The sequence below is a fragment of the Salmo trutta genome, chromosome 33 (genome assembly GCF_901001165.1).
Source record: "Salmo trutta chromosome 33, fSalTru1.1, whole genome shotgun sequence".
NCBI classification, from domain to species: domain Eukaryota; kingdom Metazoa; phylum Chordata; class Actinopteri; order Salmoniformes; family Salmonidae; genus Salmo; species Salmo trutta.
Window position 1 is genome coordinate 3,021,433 of NC_042989.1, and position 22,749 is coordinate 3,044,181.

The 22,749-nt window shown below is 42.0% G+C and overlaps 1 long non-coding RNA gene across 1 annotated transcript in view; it reads left to right on the forward strand.

Moving 5' to 3' along the window:
• The first annotated feature begins 13 nt into the window (after positions 1-13).
• The window catches only part of LOC115172217 (uncharacterized), a 37,622-nt gene continuing 14,886 nt past the window's right edge, over positions 14-22,749 (forward strand). Inside the window, exon 1 of the long non-coding RNA XR_003871408.1 lies at positions 14-95. This is a non-coding gene — a long non-coding RNA (uncharacterized LOC115172217). The remainder of the gene's footprint in view (positions 96-22,749) is intronic.

Below are 22,749 nucleotides of genomic sequence, written 5' to 3' on the forward strand. Positions count from 1 at the left end.
TGGAGTCAACATGGGCCAACATCCTTGTGGAACCCTTTTGACACCTTGTAGAGTCCATGCCCTGACGAATTAATGCTGTTCTGCGGTCAAAAGAGGTGAGGGGAGTCAATATTAGGAAGGTGTTCTTAATGTTTGATATACTCAGTGTAGGTTTCCGCGTGTGTGTTTAACCACATTATTGTAGTGTTCCACTGTAATGATTTGCTTTGACCACTAGATGGCAATATTGTCTTACTAGAACATGTGGTATAGGGAAGGAGAGAACAAACAGGGCCACAGTCAAATTAGGGAGAGTGAGGCAGAAATCTAAGGGAATACCCCCCTGATTTGGACAAAATAACATGGCAACATATTGGCATAGCACGAATCATACACACGATTGCAAAAACCACCCAAAGCGGCCCATCTCCGGGCCAATCATATGGCAATTTTCCGATGGCAATTGCCAATTGTAACACCCCAAATTTCCTTTAGATGGCGAGCGTGCTCCACCTTGGATTTTCATACAGCAAATGATACCCAATTCTTACCCAAGTCTCAGATTTTGATAAAATGATTTTTTTTTGAAAACTTAGCACCTTGTAAAAAAGTGGTTTCTGGACCGTTTTTCGAATTTTTTTCGATTGTTATGTCAATTACACATGTATAAGAGCTGTATGAACATGCTTCTGACGTTTTTTATTGATGTCGTTTTTTGGGTTGCTTTTGCTTGTGCACAAGGCATATGTTTTGTGCATTTTTAATATGATTTCATAGGAAAAAAGTGACATTTTTGTATCTTTTTTTTTGCAAAATGACATATCCAATGCTTTTTTTTGTCAATTGTGGAAGTATTGCATGTGCCAAATCACAGGAAATATCCAAAAGATAGCTAGAGCTCTCCGCAGTGAATTTTCATATTGCAAATGTAACACAATTCAAGTCCCAAGAGTCAAATTTTGAAAAAATGACATATTTTTTGAAAACTTTTCAACCCTTAAAAAGTGGTTTCTGGACCGTTTTTCGAATTTTTTTTGATTTTTATGTCAATTACACATGTATAAGAGCTGTATGGACATACTTTTGACATATTTTATTGACATAATTTTTTGGGTTGTTTTTGCTTGTGCATAAGGAATATGTTTTGTGCATTTGGAATATGATTTCATAGGAAGTCAAAAGTGACATATTTGCTTGTGCATAAGGCATATGATTTGTGCATTTGGAATATGATTTCATAGGAAGTCAAAAGTGACATATTTATATTTTTTGCCAAATGCCATTAGAAATGTGCAAATGAAATGTCCAATTCTTTTTTTGTCAATTATACATGTATGAAAGTATTGAATGTGCCAAATCAGTATGTTTGTCCGTTTGCCATGTACGATCATAGGAAGTCGGTTTCCAAACCCAAAAGTCAGTGAACCATGGTCCAAATGGCATTTATACTGCCCAAATGATATATATCCCTATGTTAAGCCATGAATCAACGCAGATGGTCTACTTGTCATGTATGATGAGGGAGAAGTGGGACTCTGTTGCTTTTAACATTTTTAACAAATTTGACATGCTCAGAATGCATAATTGACTGGCCCGATGATCTCGGGATGGCCGTGCAGTGACTGTGGTTCCTCTCCATCGCTCGTTGTGTTGATTTCATCATGTCAACTTTGGTGATATTTTTTGCTGTTGAATCATATTGCAAAAACGCGTTACATTTGCAATATTGCGCGTTACGTTTGCAATATGATTCAATGGGCATTTAGCATCACGAATTTAGGCATGCTCAAAAATACTGCAGAAATGCATTATTGACTGGCTCGATGAACTCGGGATGGCCGGGCAGTGACTGTGGTTCCTCTCCATTGCTCGTCACCCAGCAGTCAGCGTCCATCAGTCAATTAGATGTCATTTTGACACCAAGCAATGGCCTTAATTGGTGCTGAAAATCCACTTTTTCAGGGCGTTACTACGGGGTCCCTGAATGAGCTATCGGACAGAGACATTGGGGTCCGTCTCTATGGGCCGAGGCGGTTTCAATGCACCTAGTCTTGCGACTCTGGGACATTTCTACATGTCGCCATGTCCGTGATATTCAAAATGAATTGAAAATATTGCAAATGTACCAGGCGGTTTCTCGGTCAGAGAACCTTCTAGAGCCCCATAAATCACCGTGCACTATCGACTTGAGCTCTAGAACAGGTTTCTAAAATTTCGGAGCTCTAGGTCTGATGGTTCTTGAATCGTTTGAACGAAAGTAACTATTGAAGGTGGTATAAGCCTCTAAGCCCCACACTATGTACCTATGGCCAAATTGTGTGTGTGTGTTTTTGTTTTTTTTGCAAAAAGAATAGACACACGTTGTCTTTGGGGTAGGCATATACAGAATCCTGAATATGAAGTCTCTACCTTAAGAATTGACTGAATGACACATGGTTGAGTTGTGTGATTTTCACTATCTGCAGGTGGCAATATGACAATAGCTCTTGGGTGATTTTAACCACTTCCGGTTGTCACAGGAAGCTCTTGCTTCACACACGTTGTCTTTGGGGTAGACATAAACAGAATCCTGAATAAGAAGTCTCTACCTTAAGAATTGACTGAGTAACAGATGGTTGAGTTGCGTGATTTTCACTATGCGCACGTAATATGACAATAGCTCTTGGGTGTTTTTACCACTTCCGGTTGTCACAGGAAGCTCTTGCTTCACACACGTTGTCTTTGGGGTAGACATAAACAGAATCCTGAATAAGAAGTCTCTACCTTAAGAATTGACTGAGTAACAGATGGTTGAGTTGCGTGATTTTCACTATGCGCACGTAATATGACAATAGCTCTTGGTTGTTTTTAACCACTTCCGGTTGTCACAGGAAGCTCTTGCTTCACACACGTTGTCTTTGGGGTAGACATAAACAGAATCCTGAATAAGAAGTCTCTACCTTAAGAATTGACTGAATAACAGATGGTTGAGTTGCGTGATTTTCACTATCTGCAGGTGGCAATATGACAATAGCTCTAGGCTATTTTTAACAACTTCCGGTTGTCACAGGAAGCTCTTGCTTCACACACGTTGTTTTTGGGGTAGACATAAACAGAATCCTGAATAAGAAGTCTCTACCTTAAGAATTGACTGAGTAACAGATTGTTGAGTTGCGTGATTTTCACTATGCGCACGTAATATGACAATAGCTCTAGGCTGTTTTAACCACTTCCCGTTGTCACAGGAAGTTCTTACTCAACACACGTTGTCTTTGGGGTAGACATAAACAGAATCCTGAACATGGAGTCTCTACCTTAAGAATTGACTGAGTAACAGATGGTTGAGTTGCGTGATTTTCACTATATGCAGGTTGACCATATGACAATAGCTCTAGGCTGTTTTAACCACTTCCCGTTGTCACAGGAAGTTCTTACTCAACACACGTTGTCTTTGGGGTAGACATAAACAGAATCCTGAATAAGAAGTCTCTACCTTAAGAATTGACTGAGAAACAGATGGTTGAGTTGCGTGATTTTCACTATGCGCACGTAATATGACAATAGCTCTTGGGTGTTTTTAACCACTTCCGGTTGTCACAGGAAGCTCTTGCTTCACACACGTTGTCTTTGGGGTAGACATAAACAGAATCCTGAACATGGAGTCTCTACCTTAAGAATTGACTGAGTAACAGATGGTTGAGTTGCGTGATTTTCACTATATGCAGGTTGACCATATGACAATAGCTCTAGGCTGTTTTAACCACTTCCCGTTGTCACAGGAAGTTCTTACTCAACACACGTTGTCTTTGGGGTAGACATAAACAGAATCCTGAATAAGAAGTCTCTACCTTAAGAATTGACTGAGTAACAGATGGTTGAGTTGCGTGATTTTCACTATGCGCACGTAATATGACAATAGCACTTGGGTGATTTTAACCACTTCCGGTTGTCACAGGAAGCTCTTGCTTCACACACGTTGTCTTTGGGGTAGACATAAACAGAATCCTGAATAAGAAGTCTCTACCTTAAGAATTGACTGAGTAACAGATGGTTGAGTTGCGTGATATTTACTATATGCAGGTGCCAATATGACAATAGCTCTAGGCTATTTTTAACAACTTCCGGTTGTCACAGGAAGCTCTTGCTTCACACACGTTGTCTTTGGGGTAGACATAAACAGAATCCTGAATAAGAAGTCTCTACCTTAAGAATTGACTGAGTAACAGATGGGTGAGTTGCGTGATTTTCACTATCTGCAGGTGGCAATATGACAATAGCTCTAGGCTATTTTTAACCACTTCCGGTTGTCACAGGAAGCTCTTGCTTCACACACGTTGTCTTTGGGGTAGACATAAACAGAATCCTGAATAAGAAGTCTCTACCTTAAGAATTGACTGAGTAACAGATGGTTGAGTTGCGTGATTTTCACTATGCGCACGTAATATGACAATAGCTCTAGGCTGTTTTAACCACTTCCCGTTGTCACAGGAAGTTCTTACTCAACACACGTTGTCTTTGGGGTAGACATAAACAGAATCCTGAATAAGAAGTCTCTACCTTAAGAATTGACTGAGAAACAGATGGTTGAGTTGCTTGATTTTCACTATGCGCACTTAATATGACAATAGCTCTTGGGTGATTTTAACCACTTCCGGTTGTCACAGGAATCTCTTGCTTCACACACGTTGTCTTTGGGGTAGACATAAACAGAATCCTGAATAAGAAGTCTCTACCTTAAGAATTGACTGAATAACAGATGTTTGAGTTGCGTGATTTTCACTATATGCAGGTTGAAAATATGACAATAGCTCTTGGCTGTTTTAACCACTTCCCGTTGTCACAGGAAGTTCTTACTCAACACACGTTGTCTTTGGGGTAGACATAAACAGAATCCTGAATAAGAAGTCTCTACCTTAAGAATTGACTGAGTAACAGATGGTTGAGTTGCGTGATTTTCACTATCTGCAGGTGGCAATATGACAATAGCTCTAGGCTATTTTTAACAACTTCCGGTTGTCACAGGAAGCTCTTGCTTCACACACGTTGTCTTTGGGGTAGACATAAACAGAATCCTGAATAAGAAGTCTCTACCTTAAGAATTGACTGAGTAACAGATGGTTGAGTTGCGTGATTTTCACTATCTGCAGGTGGCAATATGACAATAGCTCTTGGGTGTTTTTAACCACTTCCGGTTGTCACAGGAAGCTCTTGCTTCACACACGTTGTCTTTGGGGTAGACATAAACAGAATCCTGAATAAGAAGTCTCTACCTTAAGAATTGACTGAATGACAGATGGTTGAGTTGCGTGATTTTCACTATATGCAGGTTGACCATATGACAATAGCTCTAGGCTGTTTTAACCACTTCCCGTTGTCACAGGAAGTTCTTACTCAACACACGTTGTCTTTGGGGTAGACAGAAACAGAATCCTGAATAAGAAATTTCTACCTTAAGAATTGACTGAGTAACAGATGGTTGAGTTGCGTGATTTTCACTATGCGCACGTAATATGACAATAGCTCTTGGGTGTTTTTAACCACTTCCGGTTGTCACAGGAAGCTCTTGCTTCACACACGTTGTCTTTGGGGTAGACAGAAACAGAATCCTGAATAAGAAGTCTCTACCTTAAGAATTGACTGAATGACAGATGGTTGAGTTGCGTGATTTTCACTATATGCAGGTTGACCATATGACAATAGCTCTAGGCTGTTTTAACCACTTCCCGTTGTCACAGGAAGTTCTTACTCAACACACGTTGTCTTTGGGGTAGACAGAAACAGAATCCTGAATAAGAAATTTCTACCTTAAGAATTGACTGAGTAACAGATGGTTGAGTTGCGTGATTTTCACTATGCGCACGTAATATGACAATAGCTCTTGGGTGTTTTTAACCACTTCCGGTTGTCACAGGAAGCTCGTGCTTCACACACGTTGTCTTTGGGGTAGACAGAAACAGAATCCTGAATAAGAAGTCTCTACCTTAAGAATTGACTGAATGACAGATGGTTGAGTTGCGTGATTTTCACTATGTGCAGGTTATATGACAATAGCTCTTGGGTGTTTTTAACCACTTCCGGTTGTCACAGGAACCTTAGAATCAACACAGGTAGACCTCACAGTAGCCTGATGGATTGTTGTAGAAGACAGGTTCATAAGGCATTCATAACCCACATAGGCTTCAGGTTGAATTTTGGAGAATAGTCTATGTGTTCCTATGGGGAGAGAAGTCATTGCACACAGTTTGATCTAAACACCTTCTTTTCACTGTGAAGGGTTAATGCCACAGGGTCAAGGTTGGCTTGCACAGATCGGGAGGACCTCAGGAACGCTCCTGGTTCCTCTCCATCGCTCTTTGTGTTGATTTCATCATGTCAACTTTGGTGATATTTTTTGCTGTTGAATCATATTGCAAATACACGGATGCGCATTTGCAATATGATTCAATTGGCATTTAGCATCACAACTTTGGCATGCTCAAAACCACTGCAGAAATGCATAATTGACTGTCCCGATGAACTGGGGATGGCCGTGCAGTGACTGTGGTTCCTCTCCATGGCTTGATGGTGAGTTTTTTTTTGTGATTTTTTGAAAAATGTCCAAAATGACTAGGTGCGCCCCATACTGGTTGGGCACTGATGGAAGGTGCTCCCTACCCAACTGTGGACCCCTTGCACCACCCTAAAGGCATTTAAAACCCTTCTAAAAAATTACTCCTGGTAACCCATTTCGGGTCACCATGTGCACTGATGCGCATTTGCAATATGATTCAATGGGCCTCAACATCACGAATTTGGCATGCTCAAAAACACTGCAGAAATGCAAAATTAACTGTCCCGATGAACTGGTGATGGCCGGGCAGTGACTGTGGTTCCTCTCCATGGCTTGATGGTGACATGAGAGAAGTGGGATTGTCGTTTTTTAGCGATTTTTTTTGAAAAATGTCCAAAATGACTAGGGGCGCCCCATACTGGATGGGCACTGATGGAAGGTGCTCCCTACCCAACCGTGCACCCCTTGCACTACCCTAAAGGCATTTAAAACCATTCTAAAAAATTACTCCTGGTAACCCATTTCGGGTCACCATGTCCACGGATGCGCATTTGCAATATGATTCAATGGGCCTCAACATCACGAATTTGGCATGCTCAAAAACACTAAAGAAATGCAAAATTGACTGTCCCGATGAACTGGGGATGGCCGGGCAGTGACTGTGGTTCCTCTCCATGACTTGATGGTGACATGAGAGAAGTGGGACTGTCTATTTTTAGCGATTTTTTTGAAAAATGTCCAAAATGACTAGGGGCGCCTTATACTGGATGGGCACTGATGGAAGGTGCTCCCTACCCAACCGTGCACCCCTTGCACCACCCTAAAGGCATTTAAAACCATTCTAAAAAATTACTCCTGGTAACCCATTTCGGGTCACCATGTCCACGGATGCGCATTTGCAATATGATTCAATGGGCCTCAACATCACGAATTTGGCATGCTCAAAAACACTGCAGAAATTCAAAATTAACTGTCCCGATGAACTGGGGATGGCCGCGCAGTGACTGTGGTTCCTCTCTATCGCTCATTGTGTTGATTTCATCATGTCAACTTTGGTGATATTTTTTGCTGTTGAGTCATATTGCAAACGCACGTTACGTTTGCAATATAGCGCGTTACGTTTGCAATATGATTTAATGGGCATTTAGCATCACAAATTTAGGCATGCTCAAAAATACTGCAGAAATGCATAATTGACTGGCCTGATGAACTCGGGATGGCCGGGCAGTGACTGTGGTTCCTCTCTGTCGCTCATTGTGTTGATTTCATCATGTCAACTTTGGTGATATTTTCTGCTGTTGAATCATATTGCAAACGCACGTTATGTTTGCAATATAGCGCGTTACGTTTGCAATATGATTTAATGGGCATTTAGCATCACAAATTTTGGCATGCTCAAAAATACTGCAGAAATGCATAATTGACTGGCCTGATGAACTCGGGATGGCCGGGCAGTGACTGTGGTTCCTCTCTGTCGCTCATTGTGTTGATTTCATTATGTCAACTTTGGTGATATTTTCTGCTGTTGAATCATATTGCAAACGCACGTTACGTTTGCAATATAGCGCGTTACGTTTGCAATATGATTTAATGGGCATTTAGCATCACAAATTTAGGCATGCTCAAAAATCCTGCAGAAATGCATAATTGACTGGCCCGATGAACTCGGGATGGCCGGGCAGTGACTGTGGTTAATCTCCATTGCTCGTCACCCAGCAGTCAGCGTCCATCAGTCAATTAGTTGTCATTCTGACACCAAACTGATAGCATCTGACACCAAATCCACTTTTTCCAACTCGTATAGAAGCCAACTATCACATATGTCAGAGAAGGCCCATAATTCACAGTGCTTTCAATTTTAACAATAAAAAAACATAAAACACATAGTTACGTTATAGCTGCGGGTCCAGCTCTGACATTATGTGTAGGCCTATGTGAGGCGACCCCGAATCCCAAGTTTCGGCTCGATAGGTCATTCGGTGCTCGAGCAATGGCCTTAATTGGTGCTGAAAATCCACTTTTTCAGGGCGTTACTACGGGGTCCCTGAATGAGCTATCGGACAGAGACATTGGGGTCCGTCTCTATGGGCCGAGGCGGTTTCAATGCACCTAGTCTTGCGACTCTGGGACATTTCTACATGTCGCCATGTCCGTGATATTCAAAATGAATTGAAAATATTGCAAATGTACGAGGCGGTTTCTCGGTCAGAGAACCTTCTAGAGCCCCATAAATCACCGTGCACTATCGACTTGAGCTCTAGAACAGGTTTCTAAAATTTCGGAGCTCTAGGTCTGACCGTTCTTGAATCGTTTGAACGAAAGTAACTATTGAAGGCGGTATAAGACTCTAAGCCCCACACTATGTCCCTATGGCCAAATTGTGTGTGTGTGTTTTTGTTTTTTTTGCAAAAAGAATAGACACACGTTGTCTTTGGGGTAGGCATATACAGAATCCTCAATATGAAGTCTCTACCTAAAGAATTGGCTGGATGACATAGGGTTGAGTTGCGTGATTTTCACTATGTGCAGGTTATATGACAATAGCTCTTGGCTGTTTTTAACCACTTCCGGTTGTCACAGGAAGCTCTTACTCAACACACGTTGTCTTTGGGTTAGACATAAACAGAATCCTGAATATGAAGTCTCTACCTTAACAATTGACTGAATGACAGATGGTTGAGTTGCGTGATTTTCACTATCTGCAGGTTGACCATATGACAATAGCTCTTGGCTGTTTTTAACAACTTCCGGTTGTCACAGGAAGCTCTTACTTCACACACGTTGTCTTTGGGGTAGACATAAACAGAATCCTGAATATGAAGTCTCTACCTTAAGAATTGACTGAATGACAGATGGTTGAGTTGCGTGATTTTCACTATCTGCAGGTTGCTTATATGACAATAGCTCTAGGGTGATTTTAACATTTTCCGGTTGCTCCAGGAACCTTAGAATCGACACAGGTAGACCTCACGGTAGCCTGATGGATTGTTATAGAAGACAGGTTCATAAGGCATTCATAACCCACATAGACTTCAGGTTGAATTTAGGAGAATTGTCAATGTATTCCTATGGGGAGAGAAGTCATTGCACACAGTTTGATCTAAACACCTTCTTTTCACTGTGAAGGGTTAATGCCACAGGGTCAAGGTTAGGCTTGCACAGATCGGGAGGACCTCAGGAACGCTCCTGAGGTTGAATTGTGCTTCTAACCCTAATGGTTCTCTCACTGTCACCCATAAGCACTTGACATATTGGTGCAGGCCTCATTTTGGGCCTAGTTTTCTCACGGTCGCTGCGCTCATACCGAGCAAGCTACGGTCAAGCGGGGCGTCTCATTGAACTCGTCTCAGCCTAGAGATAATGGTAATGCCATTGCAGGCTCTTTGTGTCTTTAAGCACCGCACTGTGTCACTCCGTCCTTGCTGTGTGTGTGTTTGAGAGAGCTTTTCTTTGACATCTGATGGGATAAATGACTGATTTACAGTTCATGAGGGTTGCCTAGTCACACATATGAAGTTGTGGAAAGATCTGACCTTTTTAACCCTTCAAAACAGCCCCTATGACACCATTATAAGGCATTTCTGTTTGACACAGGAGTCTGAACGTTAGGCTCTTATAGAATATTGAGTTTTAAGTGTTTCTGTTAAGAACTGACTTATTTACAGAGGGTTGAACAAGTGTGTGTTGTTTCAGAAAATCACAGAAAATCACAGAAATCTCGCAGAGCTCCGAAACCTGCCTTAACGGACTCATCTGAACACGCTGCAACTGGATATGTAACTTTTTTGAAAAAAAACCCTCTTGTTGTTGAATATCACCAATGTGTCATTGTATAATTTCTCTGAAATGAACATTGGTAAATGCATGGTTCCTTTTCTCCTGACACCGTAGGCTCATGTAGTTTGATGTGAAGCGGTCAAATCAGCACTCTATTTTCCTGTTTGACTTTCAATCCCAGAAAAATAGCCTTAACTCGAAAAGCGTCGAGGCCTCGACTCCATCCTGTTCGGGGCCAACTGCCCATTATGCCAAACCCACGCAGACCGAGTTTCGTCTTCGAATTATCTTCCGTTTAGGAGAAAAAGCCGTGTCGCGATTGGTGATATATGTTACATTTGCAATATGATTCCATACGCCCTCTCGTGGAATAATCCGGGACTGCAAGGAAATGACCAAAATTTGAAAATTTAATTAAACGGAAACGGAAGGTCCGAGAGACTCCGTTCGATGACTTCCTGGAAGATCCGGCCCCTGTGAGCGGCCCGACGCCGTCCGCGGATTTATCGGACGTGGTTGGACGTCTAGTAAGGGAGCGTACATTTGCAACATGGACTTTCTCACTAACCATACGGATGGCGCACGTGACGTCCCTTCATGTATGGAAGGATGGTGAGAGGGGTGGATGGAGAGCAGGAGAGAGATGAAAGTATTGGGTAACAGCGGGAGCAGGACACAATCTCAGCATGATCCCTGTGCTGGAGCGCCAGATTGGTTGTTAGGGAGAGGCTGACACGCACACACGTACTGAGGCAAGGGCACAGACACGCGCACACACACCCACGCTAGAGATGCGCGGGTCAGCTGTTTGTTCACGCACCCGCCGGCTATTGCCAATAAACCCATCCGCAACCGCCCAACTATAGGCTACAGTGATAAAGTTCGCATTTTAGGATTAGATAGAAGAGAAGCTGCATGTAGGCTATCATTACTTGTTGCCCTAGGCTAAATAAACCCTTGCTCACCAGAATAATGCTTCAATCTAGTTGACATGGGTAAAGTTTGTTCATCTATGCTTCTCATATGCGCAGAAAAGACGCTTAGGGACGGGGAGAATATGCCAACCCCCCAAAAAGGCCAATGATTTTCCGTTAAAAATGTCCAAATTACATCAGTTTGTTCGGTTTTAAGGGACTGTATGTTATTTATAATGCAGGACACCTGGAGAAAATCGTATCTCTCTGAAATAAAAATGGATGGCCCTCCCTTCAGTCAAATCTCTCTCACAGCTGCTAACTGGGATGGTCAGCGTGGCCTGTATGATTGCCTTCAGTGATGGGAACTTTAGGCCTAAATGCTCAAGCGTACACGCATTTGTTCTGACTGTCTGATCAGACTTAACAGCCTCACCTGTTGTTCCTGTCAATCAGACACGCAGTGTCAACCAATGAACCAAAGCTGCGTGAGGGAGGGACGAGCCAACTCACTCAGTCACACACTTAGCAGCCGAGGAGAGAGAGGAAGGACAGCTGTGAAAATAATAGCTGGAAAATGATTCGGAAGCACAGTAGCATTTGGATGCATTTTAATAATGTAGAGCACAGTGTAGAATTTGCCAAAACAAAATCTCATATTAAGCCAGTTCTACGCACAACCTACACCGGCATATGGGAACTGTGCACCCAACTGTGAAGCTAGCTGTAGCGGAGCTTCGAGAAACTAGCGGGCCTGCTAGTGATAGTGGTGGAGCCAGCACCTCCACACGTGGAGATGTATCCTCTCAGTCAAGTAGACCTACTCCGTGACCCACAGCAATGCAGTCTTCTATGGACAAGTTTATGCCAAAGTCTATGTCTGTAGCAAAACATGGCCAAATTGATATTGCATTGGCTAAAATGATTGCCACCGATTTCCAGCCATTTTCCACTGTGGAGGACAGAGTTTTTAGAAATTATAGCAATAGTCTAAATCCAATGTACACAATTCCAAGCAGGAAAACCCTTTCAAAATCACTTATTCCACACTGTACGAGAGCACACAGGCTTCAGTGTGGGAAAGAGTCCAAAATGCTACTGCAGTTTGCCTCATCACTGACTGCTGGACATCAAGGGTAACCATGTCGGTTACATGTCACTTCATTGACGATTTTTCGATGTCAAGCTGTCTTCTGGACTGCTTTGAGTTCAGCGACAGACACCCCAGAGAACTTGACAGAGGAACTGTTGAAAATGGCAAGTAGATGGAAAAGTGATCTGTTGTGTTAGCGACAATGCAGTTAACATAACCAAAGCCATGAACATTTTAAAATGGACCCATCATCCATGTCTTACCCACACAATCAACCTGATTGTAAGAGAAGCTCCGAAGGTGATGAAGCCCACTGTGGACAAAGTGAAAGCAGCTGTGGAATACTTCCACAGGAGCACAGTATGTGCTGAAAAACTAAAGTCCACACAATGCCAGATGGGGATGCCTGAGCTGAGGCCTAAACAAGACTACACTACAAGGTGGAATTCAACATTTTATATGTTGAAGCAGTTTCTTGAGTTAAAGGATGCCATCATCTCTACCCTGGCCATTGTCAATGCACCTGTTGATGCTCTGTCCCAAGAGGAATGGGAGGTGGTGGTGTGCAGAGTCCTGGAACCCTTTGAGCAGGTCACTGTGGAGATCAGTGGAGAGAGGTACAGTAAGCAGTTATTACTACATCATTATTTAATCCAGTATTATATATGTATATGAGCAGTAGATGAGAATGTAGTATCAGTAGACAAACCATGAACTTGAACTAATAAGTTACTGTTCTCTCTTTTCAGCTATGTGACAGCCTCAAAAATGATACTCCTGTGTAAGGGTCTGCTGCGAATCTCAGCCAGCCGCCAGAGAGAAGCAAATGCAAATGTAGCCACAGAACATGTGACAGACACCCTATGTTCATCAATGGACAGAAAGTTCCACAGAATGAAATATAATCACATGCTATCAGAAACCGCTGCACTTGACCCCAGGTTTAAGAAGTTAGTCTTCAGTGATGCCAGAGCGATTGATGAGGCTCTTCAAAGAATAACCTCAGCAGCAGGGAGGGACAGCCCCAGCAGTCAGCTGGCTCAGGCACCAGGGCAACAGGAAGAAGAGGGATCAGATGGAGCAGAAGCACCAGCAGTACCACAAACGTCTGCTGTTTGGATGCTGTTTGACAAGAGAGCAACTGGGGATGCAGCACGAAGGAATCCCTCAGCAGATGCCATAATGGAGGTCCGATCCTATTTGTAGGAGTCCCTCCTCCAAAGATCTGCAGATTCTCTGAGCTGGTGGAAGAACAAGGCCTCTGTCTACCCACGGCTTCCTAAAGTCCTGACAGGGAGACTCTGCATAGTGGCCACATCCATTCCCTCTGAGAGGGTCTTCTCGAAAACGGTACAAATAATTACTGAGAGAAGAAACCACATTAGCCCCTCGAAAGTGAGGCAGCTTCCATTTCTGAATGCAAATTTCTCATAAAAGCAAAATATGGTCAGCATTGCTGTGTGCTGCTGGTTATAACATGGCAATAAAGAAGAGAGAAAAGAGGGACCAGTTTAATGTTTTAAATGGGATGCTGCAGTTTTGAACATTGTTATTTATTTTTCTTTGATATGGTGCAATATTCTATTATGCTGTTCAGATAGCATTCATTTGGAATGGTTACATTTATATGCACTTTGTTTAAATACATTAAAAACGTTATACTTTAAATGCAAATGTTTAATAGCATTCTTTTTCAAAACAAACAAATGCATTTTTAAATACATTGTGGTTAAGGTAGAGTATGATTTCATGTAATAATTTAATTAGAATTGTTTTAACACCAATCATAGTCAAACTATCACAAACTGTTTGATTTGAAAAAATACAAAAGATATATTTTTTAAAGAGCCGTTTGGGAGCCAAAAGAGCCAGAATGCCCATCACTAGTCTGAAGTTCTGTTTCCTGGATCTCCTATATTATTACAGAGACGGCACAATATCAGTATCGTAGCAATATGGAGTATTTTGAACAGACAAACACACACAGAAGTAATATACACACACACACACAACAGGCAAATGTTTACCTGAATTGAGCTAAAGGTCAAATCTGGGATAATTTCTGTTCCTTAATGATATTAGCAGTTCACTCAATCTTAAACCTGATTAACATTCAACTGTCTTACCCTTCACTGTCCACAATACTTGTGTTCTTGCTTTAGTAACAAAAATCAACATGCGTGCAACCATGGGGCAAAACAGATGAGTGCACACTTGTTGTTTCAAATACAGTACCAGTCAAAAGTTTGGGCACACCTACTCATTCAAGGGTTTTTCTTTATTTTTTACTATTTTCTACATTGTGGAATAATAGTGAAGACATCAAAACTATGAAATAACACATGGAATCATGTATTAACCAAATAAGTGTTAAACAAATCTAAATATATTTTAGATTCTTCAAAGTAGCCACTCTTTGCCTTGACAGCTTTGCACACTCTTGGCATTCTCTCAACCAGCTTCACCTGGAATGCTTTTCCAACAGTCTTGAAGGAATTCCCACATATGCTGAGCACTTGTTGGCTGCTTTTCTTTCACCCTGCAGTCCAACTCATCCCAAACCATCTCAATTGGGTTGAGGTCAGGTGATTGTGGAGGCCAGGTCATCTGATGCAGCACTTCATCCCTCTCCTTCTTGGTCAAATACCCCTTACACAGTCTGGAGGTGTGTTGGGTCATTGTCCTGTAGAAAAACAAATTATAGTCCCACTAAGCGCAAACCAGATTTGATGGTGTATCACTGCAGAATGATAGCCATGCTGGTTAAGTGTGTCTTGAATTCTAAATAAATCACTGAGTGTCACCAGCAAAGCACCCCCACACCATCACACCTCCTCCTCCATGCTTCACGGTGGGAACCACACATGCAAAGATCATTCGTTCACCTACTCTGCGTCTCACAAAGACATGGTGGTTGGAACTAAACATAAAAAATTTGGACTCATCAGACCAAAGGACAGATTTGTTTAACACTTTTTTGGTTACTACATGATTCCATGTGTTATTTCATAGTTTTGATGTCTTCACTATTACTCTACAATGTAGAAAATAGTACTGGTACTGTACATCATTACAGTTGTTGGTTAGCTACCTAGCGAATTTTAGCCATATTTGCATTGACATGAAAAATAATTGCCAAATCAGCCAAAACACCTCAAAATAAGACATGGTATCAATAACATGATGAAACATGCTGAAAGAAGCCACTTATTTCCCACATGGCAGTGTCATTCTTGCTCACGACAGGCTGACTTCTGCCCCATGGAAACGCGCACATCGTTTTCGTGACGTACTACGAAATAAGGGGCAAAAGGTGGCGTGCCAGTGCACGGTGGTGTGTGAATGAATATACAGTGTATATTCATATTATTATTAAATTGGAAAGGCAAAAGGCAGTATGAGCAATGTGAGCTGGGGAACTAGCTTTCAGAATGCGAATGTTGGCACTGTTCAATAACTGGTAAACGGAGTGGTGTTTTCCAAAATTGACATTGCCATTATCTGCTGCATAGGCTGTGATTTGTCTAATATCCAGTTCATGCTTTTCCCGACAGTTCACCAGAGCTTGATGTATGCCATTAGCAGTATCATCACTCTCTTCATAAAAGTCAAGTAACTTGTACTGCACTCCATCAGACACAGAAATATCTCAAGCACACTGGAAACATTTATCTATTTCCCTTGTTTGAGGCATCACTGGCAACTGAGAAATACACGGGCTCGCCTTCGGTAGGAGGCATATCATAATTTTCCGCAGTTAACGTCACGAAGAAATCACCGATGTTGCTAGCACCTTTAGCTAGCGTGGCCTTCTTGTGCCTTTCGGTGGATGCATGCTGAGTTAGGTCATTTTCCCCTCCGTGGCTATTGAGAATTCCCGACGGCATAAAGTACAGAAAGCTTTCGTCGAGTCACCACCGACGGTTTTAACCCACGTCTTTTTTGCTTCCCATTGTTTGTTGTAGCCGCACAGTCTTTTCTTTTTTGCAGGTTTATCCATATTTCCTTGATATGTCAAACCGACCGAGAAACAACAGAAATGGCTTTGCAGGAATTGGCGCGTTTACGCGATACTGTGATTGGATGAATATACGGGACAAACCAATTTAGCCCAATATGAGGGACATCGGGACAGTTGGCAACCCATCTATGTAGCCAGATGCTAAATAATTGTATTGTAAACACACACAAAATATATTCACTTACTCCTGCAAATACAACAACCGTCTCTGTATTTGCTGAGCTGCATCTCTCTCAAGAAGAAATTCCGTATGTCCATCTTTTATAAATCGGAAACAACGTTAACTCTGCTATCCACCATTTTTTTACGTTAGCTAGCTAATTGAGCTGACGTTACCAAAAGTAGCTAACGTCATGTTAGCTAGCTGTCTTTACTAGTCATTTTGTTAATAGTTGGACAGTACTTGGTTAGACAATAATTGGTTAGTTAGTGATACTTTGTTTGGTGGTGAACAGAGTTCCAGCAGTTGGATTCAGTGTCCAGATAGCTACTGTCAAAACCCTGCTCATAAAATTTGCTAGGTTGCTAATGAAGCAACACTGCTGCTAGCTAGACTGGGTAGTCCCTCGCGTTAATTAGTTTAACGTTATCTGTCAGTGCAGCTTTTGAGTCAACATGTTGAAACATAAATTACTCAAATCTGGCTTACTGTGAGGTCAATAATTGAATAACATCATCACGGGCTAACAAAATGTGCTATGGTAATAGCAAGCTAACAAAGTTTACCTCCGGTTCTCATCTTTGCCGTCGGTGCACCTGAGCTCAATTTCGAGTCTCATAGCAAAGGGTCTGAATACTTATGTAAGTAAGGTATTTCCATTTTTTATTTGTAAGAAATTAGCAGCAGAAATGTCAAAAAACCTGTTTTCGCATGGTCATTATGGGGTATTCGTGTGTAGATTGATGAGGGGAAAAACTATGTAATACATTTTAGAATAAGGCTGTAACATAACAACATGTGGAAAAAGTCAAGGGGTCTGAATACTTTCCGAATGCACTTTATATTCTAGGTTTGATAGTCAGGACTTTAGTACTGAGAAGGATGAGCTGCTGTGTGAACTCTTATCACAGCAATAAGCAGTTGCTACATCCATTTTTTGACTTTATTTAGTATTTTTTTATTTAACCTTTATTTTAACAGGGCAGACATATTGAGACCTACAGTCGGTCTCTCACAAATGCGCCCTGAATATACTTGTCCCTTCTACTCCCGCTCCCCCTGCTCCCCCTCTCCTGCAGGACGTAGCCTGTCTACCTACCACCGGTCCTGGCAACCCTTTATTACGCACACCTGCGCCTCATCGTTAGGCACACCTGGACCTTATCACTTCCCTGATTACTCCCCCTATATATAGCGCTCCGTTGTCATTTCACGTCATGCGTTATTGTCTCTGTTTATGTTCTCATGTCCAGACGCTTCTGTTGTTTTTGTTTTACATGTTCATTTATATTAAACTCTCCAACTGCACCTGCTTCCTAACGCCCTGAGTCTACATTACAATACAACATGAATATATACATTATACCCAAACTATAAATATACCGTATACAGTGCATTCGGAAAGTATTCAGAACCCTTTACTTTTTCCACATTTTGTTACGTTACAGATTTATTCTAAAATGGATAAAAAACAAAATTTTTCTCTCATCAGTCTACACACAATACCCCATAATGACAAAGCAAAAACATTTATTTTTTTTAAAACCCCCCGGAAATATCAACGAAATTCAGAAACTTGACCCGAAGCCAGTCCTGCGTTGTCTTGGCTGTGTGCTTAGGGTCGTTGTCCTGTTGGAAGGTGAACCTTCGCCCCAGTCTGAGGTCCTGAGCGCTCTGGAGCAGGTTTTCATCAAGGATCTCTCTGTGCTTTGCTCTGTTCATCTTCCCTCGATCCTGACTAGTCTCCCAGTCCCTGCCACTGAAGAACATCCCCACAGCATGATGCTGCCACCAGGTTTACTCCAGCTGTGACGCTTGGAATTCAGGCCAAAGAGTTCAATGTTGGTTTCATCAGACCAGAGAATCTTCTTTCTCTGAGAGTCCTTTAGGTGCCTTTTGGCAAACTCCAAGCGGGCTGTCATGCGCATTTTACTGAGGAGTGGCTTCCGTCTGGCCACTCTACCATAAAGGCCTGATTGGTGGAGTGCTGCAGAGATGGTTGTCCTTTTGGAAGGTTCTCCTATCTCCACAGAGGAACTCTGGAGCTCTGTCAGAGTGACCATCGGGTTCTTGGTCACCTCCCTGACCAAGGCCCTTCTCCCCCGATTGCTCAGTTTGGCTGGATGGCCGGCTCTAGGAAGAGTCTTGGTGGTTCCAAACTTCTTCCATCTATCTAGCTGGCCAGCTAATGCCAACTTCATAAAATTGCTAGGTGGCTAGTATTACAAACAAACAACAAAACATGTACAGTATGTGGTATTTATACATCAAGAAGGAATCAATAGGCTACATAGCTTGATCAAATGAATTTGCCACAAACTTACTTCCTGCTAGTCCTGGCCATCACTGGCAGCTAAAATCAAATCAAATGCTGTGTGTCACTCATAACACTCTCTCTCCTTCTCCACTCATGATACTGTCTACATGAATATCTGCTCTGTGGTGCACCTTGGAAGGACCACTTACTAGTAGGGAGGATAAGGGGGATACTCTTATTTATTGTTTTACCCCTTTTTCTCCCCAATTTTGTGGTGTCCAGTTGGTAGGAGGAATGTGTCGGAGGAAACACCGTACACCTGGCGACAGTGTCAGCGTGCACTGCGCACGGCCCACCACAGGAGTCGCTAGTGCGCGATGGGACAAGGTCATCCCTGCTGGCCAAGCCCTCCCCCAATCCAGACGCCCCATGGGTCTCCCGGTCGCGGCCGGCTGCGACAGAGCCTGGACTCGAACCCAGAATCTCTAGTGGCACAGCTAGCACTGCAATGCAGTGCCTTAGACCACTGCGCTACTCAGGAGGCTACAGCTGACAGATCTTTTTAATAAATAATTATGATATGTGGGCTTAAAAATTAAGTTTAGAAAATGTATTTAACATCTGAAAAATTGAAAAACAGGACAAATCTGAAAACTAAGCTAAGGCTACACACTAACGCCAGATAGTAAAAGATAAACCTCAATGTAGCCTACAGATATGAACTGCACAAGAATGATACATTTATGGATTTTGAATGCATTGGTTTCTCTTTATTCAAACCACCCACCCTTTATCCACACAATATTTCAGGGCCCTAAACCCGCCCACCCTGCGGATATAACCATGGGGACTGCAGGTTGTGTCAACCCATGCATTGCTATGAGAGATTGGTCCTCTATGAGAGATGGGTCCTCTAGGACTCATCAGTTACTCTGTGGAGACGTAACCTCCTGACCCCATAATGGCTCCTTGGGGAGAGAGCCATTGTCTAATTTCCTGCTCCCAGGTTGCATTGGGGTCAAAATTGAGTGCCTAATTCCTAGGGATAATCCCAATTGGGCAAAAGTCTGTTCTCTCCCCGTTCTTCCGTCCTCCTCTGCTCCGTGACCTGGAAACTGATAAGTGGTCGAGGAGAGTGCCAATTTATAGTAGGCGAACAAAGGAGTGTCCTCCTCCTACCAAAGAAGCACAAGTGTATCTCAGCTCCTTATCGCAGATGCGTTTTGAAAACTGCCACGTGTTTGTGTGTGTGTGCGTGCGTGCTTGATGGGAAGGTTTGTGGAACGGTTTCCTCACAGAATTGAACAATGGTGAAATTCTACTCATCATAAACACACACATCAGGTGTGACTAATTTCCTTTTTAACCCCATTGTTTTCTGTTTGAGGTGCGCAAGGGAGGTGACGCACACCAGAGGTATGGTTGTTCAAGGGGGCATGTTGTAATGGAGGCTTGTGAGTTTGAGGAACAAACTCTTGCCTCCTGGGCTGCACCACCTCCTGTGCCTTTGGGTTTGGTTAGACTTTAATATGCAAGGTTTATTGGTTGGGTTTGATGTGTGAAAAGAAAACTAAAGATTACATATCACATTCTGAGGCTGAGAACAGTTACGTAAACCATGCCTTCATTTATTAAATGTTTGAAACTGGTCCTTGATGTCTGTGAATGGCTGCATTTAGACAGGTAGCCCAGTTCTGATATTTTTTCCCCACTAATTGTTTTTTTGACCAATCAGATCAGCTCTGAAAAAGATCTGTGATTGATGAAAATCAGAATTGGGCTGCTGATGTAAACTCAGCCTACTTCACTCTGCCTGCTAAAATCAGATCCAAAATAACTTGTCACTTTTCCACTTTATGACACACACACAGCTCACTGGATAGGCTGAGCTAAACCAACTCAGCCATTCAGTGGAATTCCATTCAGAGACATCACCACATAACTGAAGCTTAACTCTTCTCTCTCACCGCTCTATAGCCCTCTCGCTCTCCTATCTCGCTCTCCTATCTCTCTCACCGCTCTCTCCTCCATTATCCCTTTGCCTCTTTGCTCTCTTTTCCTCACGTGCTCATTAAGATTCATTTTTATCCATCTCTCTCTGAAGTTGAGCCAGCCCATCAGACGTTCTATTAATAGGTGAGCCTATCAGGGCAGTCCTGATAATTAGTGACAGGTGTGTGATTGCATGAGAGTCAACAGGTGAAATCCACTTGCTTGATCAAGTCCATCTCAGCAGTATTCTGCTCCACTCGGAGGGATTTTGTACAGCCGTCCCTAATGTGTGTTGCACATTTCTAACTGGTAAAAGCTCAATGCAGTCCTTTTCTTTATTGACTAATCTAATGGCTAAAGTGGCCCTTCTGTGGCATTCTGGTGTGCGACCCTGGTGGGCGTTTACAGTGATAAGCTGGCATATGTGGGCCGCCTCTCCATGTTAGGACCACTTGTTGGTCAGGAGCGGTGTAGGCATGGCAGAGTAAGCCACTTGGGCAGGCTCAGGTGAGACCCCTTGAATGGGTATATGGTAGGCCACCTCTTGGACTGGCTCGCATAGCATCTCGTGGCCTACCATGTACCCAATCTGGGTCTCCAATGGGAGAAGCCAATGTCTTGAGCATTAAACCAAGAGGGCCAACGCTGGGTTTCTTTTCTATTATACATTTCTCTCAATCTCATAATATTGACTGTTCAATTATCAAACGTTTAAAAATGTTAGTTAATCACATATACACAATTCTGCTGAAATTGAGCTGTAATTTTATATAATTTTTTATATAAAAAGCATTACAAGAATATTGACATCTTTATTTTTTTCAAAGTAACAGATAGCAAAATCTGGTAAATTGATAAAGCACACTTTTTTATCAATGTCAATTTGTTTTGGCATGACATTGTAATTTTTAGCTGTATAGATAATGTATTTTTGATGTTTTCTGGGTGTTTTTAATACTTTCAGACCATACAATTAAAGTATCTGTTTACATTTATTCCAATAGCAAACATTCATACATTTTCAAATACATAAAAATTCATTTTCAGCCTGTGTATTAAATGCAACAAAAACCAATGGACAGCTAACAATAACAGAAGCAAAAAATAGCTAGTTAGGACAAAATGGAAGGCTAACTATCGCCTAATAGTAAGCTAGCTAGCAGTTAGCAAATAGCATGCGACCATTAGATACAAATGTCATAAAAAGTAGCATTCTAAAATATATATCATGAGCATGGTTGGGGTTTTAGGCTGGGTTTCTGTACAGCACTTTGAGATATCAGCTGATGTACGAAGGGCTATATAAATAAATTTGATTTGGTTCATATGTACACATGTAAATACACTCAATATGAGCCCTCATTTGTAAAAAAAAAATTATAATAAAAAAACATTTGATAGCCAAAACATTTATAATGGAAAATAATACATCTTCCAAAATGCCATCTTGTTCTAATTGACTTGCATACAAAAGTGAGCTAGCTAGCTAGCAACTTATAAAAACAATTAAAGTAACTGTCCTGTGAAAATCTAACATTTAGAAGTTAATACTCTGTTAACTCATACCCAAATAATGTTGTTGACTCATCCGTATGTGTGGTCAAAGCATAATTTGGAGAAAAAACATAAAAACCCCCACCTCAAACTGGTATCGAAAACAGACCATTTTAAAATGCTTGCTATTTCCTAATATAGTATGATGTCATGAGGAGGATGAGCTGGCCAATCAGAGGTCTAGAGGAGGATGAGGAAAACCATTTTTTGAAAGGAAAAAATTTCAGTCATATTGTAAGTAATTATAGGTAATTTTTCATAGAACGTGAGTTGGCTTGATATAGGTTGAGTTCAATAACTACAGGCAGATGTAGTTGGGGCTCCCGAGTGGCGCAGTGGTCTAAGCACTGCATCTCAGTGCCAGAAACATCACTACAGACCCTAGTTTGATTCCAGGCTGTATTGCAACCGACCGTGATTGGGAGTCCCAAAGGGCGGCGAACAATTGGCCCAGCGTCGTCCAGGTTAGGGTT